Source organism: Podarcis liolepis (assembly GCF_965112155.1).
Source record: "Podarcis liolepis genome assembly, chromosome: 4".
In the NCBI taxonomy this organism is placed as follows: Eukaryota; Metazoa; Chordata; class Lepidosauria; order Squamata; family Lacertidae; genus Podarcis; species Podarcis liolepis.
In genome coordinates, this window is record NC_139558.1 from 42,802,635 (window position 1) to 42,812,531 (window position 9,897).

The 9,897-nt window shown below is 39.5% G+C and overlaps 1 long non-coding RNA gene across 1 annotated transcript in view; it reads right to left on the reverse strand.

The window, feature by feature from the left end:
- The window catches only part of LOC310706399, a 31,152-nt gene extending 27,069 nt beyond the window's left edge, over window positions 1-4,083 (reverse strand). The window contains exon 1 of the long non-coding RNA XR_014525835.1: window positions 2,167-4,083. This is a non-coding gene — a long non-coding RNA (uncharacterized lncRNA). The remainder of the gene's footprint in view (window positions 1-2,166) is intronic.
- Window positions 4,084-9,897: the final 5,814 nt, after the last annotated feature.

The following is a 9,897-nucleotide window of genomic DNA, read 5'->3' on the forward strand; positions in this document are numbered from 1 at the left end:
TGCCTTCAGTAGTCCCCACCCCAGATGCTACCTCCACAGTAGCCAGCTGGTCTTCTACCATTATCTGTTACTAATGTTGATCTTTACTTCCCTCCCTTCTTCTGGGGGGGGGGGGGCTACAACAGAACCATTTTGCGGTTTGCCTCAGGTGCTCAAATGTCTTGAGCAGGTGCTGCTATAGGCTCTGCATGGTGAATGAGAAGCATGCTGCTCTACATTACATTATCTGCAAGATGGAGGGACAGGTGTGCAACTTCATACCAGACCTGTTAAATAATTGCCATTATGTAAGTAAGATGTCTTTCCTTTCTTCAGAGCCTAAAGAAGATGGAACAGAAGGACAGAGATTGGCAACAGTGCAGTGGTTGGCAAAAGGAACTAACTTGATTGTAGCTAAGGGGCTCATCAGTATTGCCAATTAAGTACTGGCACAACATTGTTGTCAGCATGATTCATGTCAGTCCGGAAAGAGCTGGTGCCAGATCTGCACTGCTAGCAACGATAGCTCTTAAATACAAATCTAGCTAAGAAGGAAAAAAACTGGTTGGTTGGCATCTCTCTGTCTTGGGAGACAATAGAAGAGTGCGCCTTTGTGGGTAACGTCAAACCATTGGAGAGTTATAGCACCTGCTGTGGCTCTAGAGACCAACACATGAGAGACATGTTTTGTTGCGGGTGGAACACGTGGAAGGCATCGGTTGTGCTGATATGGGTGTACCATGCCGTTTCTTCTTTCTATACGCCTCATTTTGGAGTTATTCATGTGGGACATGGGATTCTTCTTCTGTAATGCTCCTAATGCTTTTAATGTAAAATGGGCCTAGAACTAGTGTCATTTTCTGCTCATTTATTTTAGTATGAAATAGAATCCAGGAAGGGACGCAGGTGGCACTGTGGGAAGGTCGGCGGTTTGAATCTCCGCGACGGGGTGAGCTCCCGTTGCTCGGTCCCTGCTCCTGTCAACCTAGCAGTTCGAAAGCACGTCAAAGTACAAGTAGATAAATAGGTACCGCTCCGGCGGGAAGGTAAACGGAATTTCCATGCGCTGCTCTGGTTCGCCAGAGGTTGCTTAGTCATGCTGGCCACATGACCCGGAAGCTGTACGCCGGCTCCCTCGGCCAATAAAGTGAGATGAGCGCCATACCCCAGAGTCGGTCATGACTGGGCCTAATGGTCAGGGGTCCCTTTACTTTTACTAGAAGCCAGGAAGTGTATAAATCACCACTAAGAGAAGTTTGGCTGCTGCTATGAAGGAATGCATGGCTTGTTGCTGTTTAAAAGGCCACTCGTGTGTGCAGCTAAATGCCATCCATCCGTCCATCCGTCCATCCATCCATTCTAGGGTCCTCCAACATGTTTGTAAGTACACACTTGATATATTTCCAGCCACAAAGTGGTCAACAACCCAATGAATGACTGTATACAACAGTAATGACACATAAAAGCAGTGAGAATTGGATGCCAATATCTCCTCCCATCTCATTTGATACTTAGCAGCCTTTTAGATCTTGGCACCCAATTACAATGCAAGTATTTAACCTTTACATGACCACTCAACTTGGAAACTGGAGAGCAGAAGACAACAAGCTTCATGAATTAAAAATCCTCCCTGTATTAAAAGGCCAGAATAGGTCAGATCATCAGATGATATCGCTTGATCTCCATAATCTCTAGTCAAGCTAGCTCATAAGCTTGAGCAATTAAGAGAGTATGTTATCTGCTGATCTTATTTTGCATTCCTGTCCCTTAGTCCTTTCTTGGCTGCACAAAGGCCAGGACTAACACTATTGTGCACCTGTACTGCCTCCTAGAATCATGCAGTTGGAAGGGACGCTGGGGGCATCTATTCTAACACCCTGCAATATGGGAATCTCCACTAAATCATACGTTACAGGTGGACATCCAAACTCTGCTGAAAAAAACTCCAAGCAAGCTACATCAATCTGAGGGAGTAGTCTGTTCCTGTTGAACAGTTCTCACTGTCAGAAAGTTTGTCCTAGTGTTTAGTTGGAATCTCCTTTCTTGTCACTTGAATCCATCGGTTTGGGTCCTAGCCTTTGGAGCAGGAGGAAACAAACTGGCTCCATCTTCCATATGACAGGCCTTTCAATATCTGAAAATGGCTATTATATTTCCTCTGTCTCCTTTTTACTAGGCTAAACATACCCAGCTTGGTTCCAGACCCTTGATCATCTTTGTCGCCCTCCTCTGTGCATGTTCCAGATGTCAATATCCATCTCAAATCGAATCCAATACACCAGAATAAGGCCAAAACTCTGAATAAAGCAAAAAACACAAACAAAGCCAATGCCTGAGCAGCACCGACAACAACCGACAATTGAGGAAGCGAGCCAAAGAGGAAGTCCTCTGGCTCGCTCCTGTTTAAACGGCCCTGGCCACGCCCCCCGGCCAGTGGATTGGCTGGCCGGGCTCTGACGTGGCCGGGATCCTCTGGGCAACGGGGGACAAAGTCCCCCGCCCCCGGTGGGGAGGTGGTGACCATGCGGTCCACCGCAACTCCTCCCCATTGGGAAGTGGAGCGGATTTGCCAGCTGCTTGAATTCAAGCTTATTTTATGTTTGCTGTTTATATTGACAATGTTTTTAGACACTGATTTTGTTATTTTTTTCTGTAAACTTGCAAAAGTTTGTGATAGAAACGATTTAAAGCAGCAATCCTATACACACTTACCTGAGAGTAAAAGCCACTGAACTGTTATATTATCTTTTTTAAGTCTTTTAAAATTACTATTTTACAGCATTTGTCAATGTATTATTGCCAAAACAAAGGTGATAACAAAACAAGAAGTTAAAATAACTTATCATAACAGGGGAGAGCAACTGTGCCTTAATTAATGACCCAATATAAATTAAATTTAAAAAGTTAATGTAAGTAAATACATAATCAATCTAGAAAGCCTATTTTCAAGAGTGATTCCTTTTCTTTTAGCAAGCAAGGGGAAAACCCTATCTCCAGCCAACCTCATTGTAGAAATAAAAAGATAGTTGATATGCATAAAGGAGGAAAGTAACCTGTATTCAGTAATCTTGATTGTATACCCTAATTAAGTTTCCTTTCAGTTACCAGCATTGTAGAGATACAACCAGAATGAATGCAAATACTCTCCTGCAGGGTTTGCCCACAGATAACAGCAGTGAGGTTTCTCAGCCTGTTGTCGTGGTTACTAGGGCACAGCAACTCATTAGCTGCATTTTAAAAGTTTTGAATATCTCTGTACCTGAGGTCTCAAATTTAACAGCGAGCAAACAGATCTAGATGAAATAAAGGCCAGCCTTGAACTTTTACCCCTTCTGCCTCCCACACTATCAAACAAATCCAAAGAAATCGCTTTAAAACATTCTAAAGTAGATAAGAAAAACTTGTTTTGGAGGTGGTTTATGGTTCGAACTTGAATCTGAAATGTAAGCAGAAAGAAATTAGGTGGCTTCTTTCTAGCTTGGTATGTAACCCACAGATAGGGAGGGGTCAGGAAGGGTTGTCTATAATGGTATTCAGATGATAATTTATAAAGAAGATCTTTAGCATTTTGGCTTCATGCCTTATTCTTTTATTGATTTGTTGAATGACCTTGGGCAAGGCAATTAACTTCTGTGTATCTCAGTTTTCCCATTAAAAAAAAAGATTATTACCCACATTTGTAAATTACTACTTCAGTATGTGAGTTAAAGAAAGATATCATTTGTCATTCAAGAAAATGAGTTTTCCAGTTTGAATATGGAATTAGGCGCTTTGTAGTGCTTCTACTGTTCACATGAAATAATTTCACAGAGAGTTGTCGATCTCTAATTTTTCTATCTTTGCTAATGGTTAAGACATATCAGCTGTTGGCTGATATGTCTTAAGACATATTGCTGTTGGCTGTGTATTTTTAAGATTAAAAAAAGGTTAATATCCTTGTTGATTCATAATTTTGAATAATTTGACAAATGTTTGCAGTAGCGCCAGTTTTCTTTTTAGGTGGTTGAGATTTATATTATGAAATTTGTTTTTAAAATGTTAAAAGTGCAAGACAAGAAAATATAGTTAATATCTCACTGCCGAAAAGAGTTATGATTGAAAAACTATTATTTGTTGTTGTTGTTTAGTCGTTTAGTCGTGTCTGACTCTTCGTGACCCCATGGACCAGAGCACGCCAGGCACTTCTGTCTTCAAAAACTATTATACACAGTATTTATTTCTTGCATACTCACTTTGTGTGTTTCAATTCTATTGTGGTACATCAAAAAGGATCTCAAGCTTTCCATAAAATTGGATAGTCTAATTTCCAAGATTATTTTATAATGAATAATTTCCATCATCACCAAAGATTGCAAGGCACTTCGTTATTCATCCATTAATTTTCTTATGTATTTTGCAGTTAAAGAACCAGCTGTGATCAACAGATTGTTTACCAAACAATGATGCTGTTTTTAAAATAGATTGTCCAAAAAGTCACAGCAAGAAATGGTGAAAATTTAGAAGTATGCCTTCCCCTATTTTTAAAAATAATGTATATATAAGTATCCAAAAGGTCATGTCTGAAATATAAATAACAGTATTTTTTGCTCTATAAGACTCACTTTTTCCCTCCTAAAAAGTACGGGGGAATGTGTGTGCGTCTTATGGAGCGAATGGAGGCTGTGCAGCTATCCCAGAAGCCAGAACAGCAAGAGGGATTGCTGCTTTTACTGCACGGCGATCCCTCTTGCTGTTCTGGCTTCTGAGATTCAGAATATTTTTTTTCTTGTTTTCCTCCTCCAGTCTTGTGGTCTGGTGCGTCTTACAGAGAGAAAAATACAGTATGTCCACCAAATACATCAGTGGTGCCAAGTGAAACCTCCCTTCCTATGCAAATAGCAGCTTCAGGGAGGGGATTTTATTTGGATGTGTGGAGGAAAGGGTTTAACTCTTCCTCTTCCCCTCCTTGGGTTGCATTACTAATTGGTCCCATCAGATGGGAATCACCATTTGTTAATGCATGTTAATTAATGCTGTTAATATAAAAACTAGTTTGACCTGTTGACAACTGAAGCTTGGCTTTGTACGATTTTGAAGTAACAACAGGACTTGTGATGATCAAACCTGTAGAGTTCTGACTTTCTATTTTTGTCAAGGTAAATGATAGGCATTATAACACTGTACCATAAGGGCTTCCTGATGGGTGACTTAAGATGATCCCAGATAATATTGGGTTCTGAACACAGGTGTTGTAGCCCATTTGGAAAGTTCCAGGAAACATCTGCGGAAATAGAAAGGGTTGACTCAGAAATCGTACTGCTGGATGACTACAAATAACTATCAGATGAAAGTTTACCATGGCATGCCTAAAACCAGTTCATAAGCTGTCTTTCTGAATCATCATACCAAATGCTGAGGGATTTTTTTTTACAGACTTCTGCTTCCTCACCTTCCAAATCAAGTAGCAAAAATGCCATTTGATCTGCTTACAAATATTCCTTGTGCATTCCGTGAATGTACTTGCGGGGGTGTAGTAGCAAAGTGGCAGGCTTTGCTTCCAATCTATGCAGGTTTATTTAAACATCTGGAAAGAGGTCCCTTGAAAACACCTAGGCTGTGGGTGTAACCTGCTGTCAAACTGCCCCCAGAGGCATGCTCACTGAACACACAAAGAGCATATGCAAAGAACTGGAAAGTAAAAATTGGTTTAGAGAAGATTTTTTCCCCCAGTGAGCCAGATTGGAAACGGAACTAAAGAACAAAATGTGGTCTCACATCTGAGCAAACATGCTTTGCATCTGGCTGCAAGCTGCCTTTATTTACTCTGCCATTGATAGGTAGGAACCAGAACTTGATTGTAAGCTGCCTTGAGAACTTTGGTTACTGGGCAGTATAGAAGTGCAGTAAATAAAATACTTTAAAAATTATACACAGTGTTATAAATTTTTGTATAATGACACGTAAACTTGTGGTTCTTCAGATGAATACTTGAAATTGTAATATTCTTAAGTGAGCCCTTTGTGCATCTGTCCACACAGTTGTATAGCTTTCTGTCAACCACACACCACAACGCACTCCAGGAAAACAGAACAGTTGCTTTATTATACAGATGTTAAACAGGACTGCCCCTGAGGCTGGCTTACATAGAACTGAACCAGTAGAACACTGAAACACCCATATACCCACACCATAAATCCCATAAAAGCAGCAGTGGTTGCATGCAATTTCATTTTAACCTTTTAAACACCAAGACACGTACCTATGAAAACTGCAGATGACAAGTAGATTCCTAAAAGGGATTACCATACATCCTATGTGCGTGAGAATGGAGCATGTCCCTATTTTCTATCTGGACTCGTAGGGTTGCCATATTATGTAAAGCAAAAAAGGTGACACAAAAAAGACTTCTACTTTTAACTATGGATCACTATGACAACTCTACTCATGAAAAAGAGGACATGCCCGGGAAAAAGAGGACATATGGCAACCGACTCTGGAGGAAAAAGGGCACCATATGTTTTTGCTCCCGTCTTGGAGGTTAGAAGCGTCATGGCTAGTTCAAGATATAGGGTCCTATCTAATGTTGCTGTTCTGCTAATACAGCAGAGTTTTGCTTGTGCAACAGTATTTCCACCCCTCCTATACCTTGCAGCCTGCCATTAGAATATAGTCCAGAGGGTTGGAGGATTCTCCAGAGGAGATTTTGCAGGGGCATGAGGGAGTCCCATCGTGTTTGAGGAACTTCATGTACACAGCATTAGATAAAACCCATAGATTCATAAATTTGGGAGCCATTTTTGGTCATCTGGTCCAATCTCTTGTATTGAGCACTACACTTAAATCAACTTTCACAGATGCTTTTCTAGTGTCTCTATGAAGCTCCATAATTGCTTTGTAAAAATTATTTAAGCAAGAACTTATAATTCAAAAACATACAAGAAAAAATAAAGAATACAATTGAATAAAAATTAAAATTAAATATACATGTTATTTAACAAAAATATTATTTTAGCATAGTTTGATATTATTTGAGTCTCTGACCTGAGGTTGTTTGTCCTGTTTAAGTTGGTTATTTGATAACTAAAGATTTTGAAAAGACAAAAAGAAATATAATATACAAAAACTAATCTGGGATCTTCTGCTTACAAAGCATGTGTTATACCAAGCTTTGCCCACTTTCTATTTTCTACCTATTCAAAATATTTCTAGTCTCCCATTTATGTAAAATGAAAACATAAATGTACATTCAATTTAAATAGTTATTTTGTTACTCTTGAACAAGTCTGAATTTTTCTTTAAATTACAGCCAAGAACAAAATGTTTGATCAGCATATTTTAATTTCAGGAAAATTAATGTTGTTACCACTTTCTTATGTTTTGCAAGATTATCTCCACTGGGAAGATGGTATGAAATTAAAGCATTCATCTTCCACAACTGACTAGTGGGCCAAATGTGTTATTTAAGATGACCAAGACCAATCAGCGGAAATATATCTCTCTTATGTTGTGAAGTGGGAGGAGATAACAAATCTGAAATTACTTTCTCTCTGAAATATGTAATGGGACAAAATACTGCTGCCTGTTAAAAGCTACTGTGTAACTTATTGCAGCACATTAATAACTGGCTATTAAATATAATGATAACTGTATTGCAAGACCAGATTTGCTTGTTTTAAAGGTTCACGTTTCGTCTTTATGCTGACAGTGCAACTTGCTAAGTGAGTGTAGCAAGATCATTCCCCTGGGAAATGAGTCATTTTAGATTAACCAAGATGCACTCTGGTTTCCACAGGATTGTATTAAATGATACTTTACTTTCTATGTTCAGCTTCATAGATCTTTACTGATAATTTCATCTCATTTTAGACTGTTTTCCTTGCTGGTGCTGCAGTTTCAAAGACTATAAATTGTCTTTTTTTAAAACAAAAATTGTCAGTGACAAACCTAATTTGGTTACATATGCAGTGACTGTATTGCAGCCAATGTGATTAATCCAAGGTGCAATTATTGCCAATTGAAACAGAATGTGATAAAAAATATTTTAAAGAAATAAATGTATTAAGCATCTGAATAGGTTTGGAATTTTTAAAAGTACCCTGTGCTTCCAGGTCCCTTGCTCTCTAGATCTTACTCTACAACACGGAAACACTTTAACTTCTGCTCTAAGCTTGTTACAAGGTGATTTAAGGATTATTTACCTAAACTGAGTACCTGGTGGGTGTAGAAAAAGCATTAGGGGAGATTGTCCGTGTTGGATTCAGTCTGTTTAAAGCCGGTTTGTGCATCTATTACTATGCACTAAAGTTTGCTTTTGGCACACCATCACAAATGTTGTCTTTGAAATACCTGGGGTGAAGTTCCAAAGGCAGAATGATGCTTTTGCTAGGAAATGCACATTAATAGTAATCACTGGGCTGGGAACCAACAAGGGCAGGTTTTCCTTTAGCTATCACATTATCTGATGGTCATGCTGAGTAGGTTCCATGTCTATTTGAAAAATGAAGTGTAACCCTGTACTTTTGCAGAACATTTTGGGATGAAAAACAATATGTTATTTTGCTCAGTGAAGTGAATGACAGTAGGTCATTCATGTGGTTGGCAATGGATGTGAATCTCCTAAACTCTACAGCTAGGAATCTCATAAGTATGTGGCCTCCATCACCCCCTCCCACAGACACCTTTTCTTATAAACTAAAATGTTTAAGTTCCTCTGACGATTTTAAAATGAAATCAGATACAGTGGTACCTCGGGTTACATACGCTTCAGGTTACAGACTCCGCTAACCCAGAAATAGTATCTCGGGTTAAGAACTTTGCTTCAGGATGTGAACAGAAATCATGCGGTGGCAGTGCAGCGGCAGCAGGAGGCCCCATTAGCTAAAGTGGTGCTTCAGGTTAAGAACAGTTTCATGTTAAGAACAGACCTTCAGAACGAATTAAGTTCTTAACCCGAGGTACCACTGTATACACTTTGAAGTAAATCTCTGGTCGCTGAACCTGTTACAAAACTATTTCTTTAAGATTACTGTCTGAAGTGGGTATCTGAAAAAAAATATTACCCAACTCAATTTTTTAACTTTCTGCCTTCATCTGCCATCTGTGCTAGACCTATTGATGCTCATCAGGATCCTCTCCCTGTCATCGTCTGTCAACCCTGGCATCTTGTGTCCATCTATTATCTGCTGTTTTCTTTCTCAGTGACAAATGCTTCCATCAGTTATTAAGCTCCAAAACTTCCACAGAAGTCTATTTGAGGGCTGCTGCACTTTCATGTCCTCGCCTCTCTCTGAGCCTGTTTCCCCCCCTTTCCCCCTTCCCCTCTTCCTTTTTCCCCCCAGGAAACAGGAAATGAGTCCATCAATCATTATCCCTGTATTTCTGAATATAAAAGCCAATCAAAAAGGACTCATTTTCCACAATGTCCTTCAACCTACAACATCTTGATTATGGCCTGCAAAAATTAACATATACTGAAAGAAAGTCCTGATTGCAAAAGATTCATGATCACCATTGTGTGCCCCTCATGACTCATTAAGGCAAAAAGCAGGGCTGTGTTAGTCACTGGTTTATGGATGGAAGAAAAGAACTGTTGTCATCCTTTACTTACAGCCCACCGCATGCATCATTTAAGAGATAGTTGAATCAGGACTCCTGATGACAAAGGAACATCCTGCAGCTAAATAAGCTTTTACTCTGCTTTTAGCCTTGACTTTCAGTTTAATAGCAGAGTGTTTGCCAAAATCCATTTCACTAACTTCCTTCATGTTCACATCAGTGCAGACAGTAAGGAAAGGAAAACATTTCTGTATATTTCCCTGCACCAGAGCCAGGTAGTGATACGAGGTGAGTTTTCTTTGCAGTAGCTCCTCATTGTTTCTCAAAAAGTGTTTCATTTCTTGATTTTAAAACTGTTTTATTACAGTGGGATGGCAAATGTTT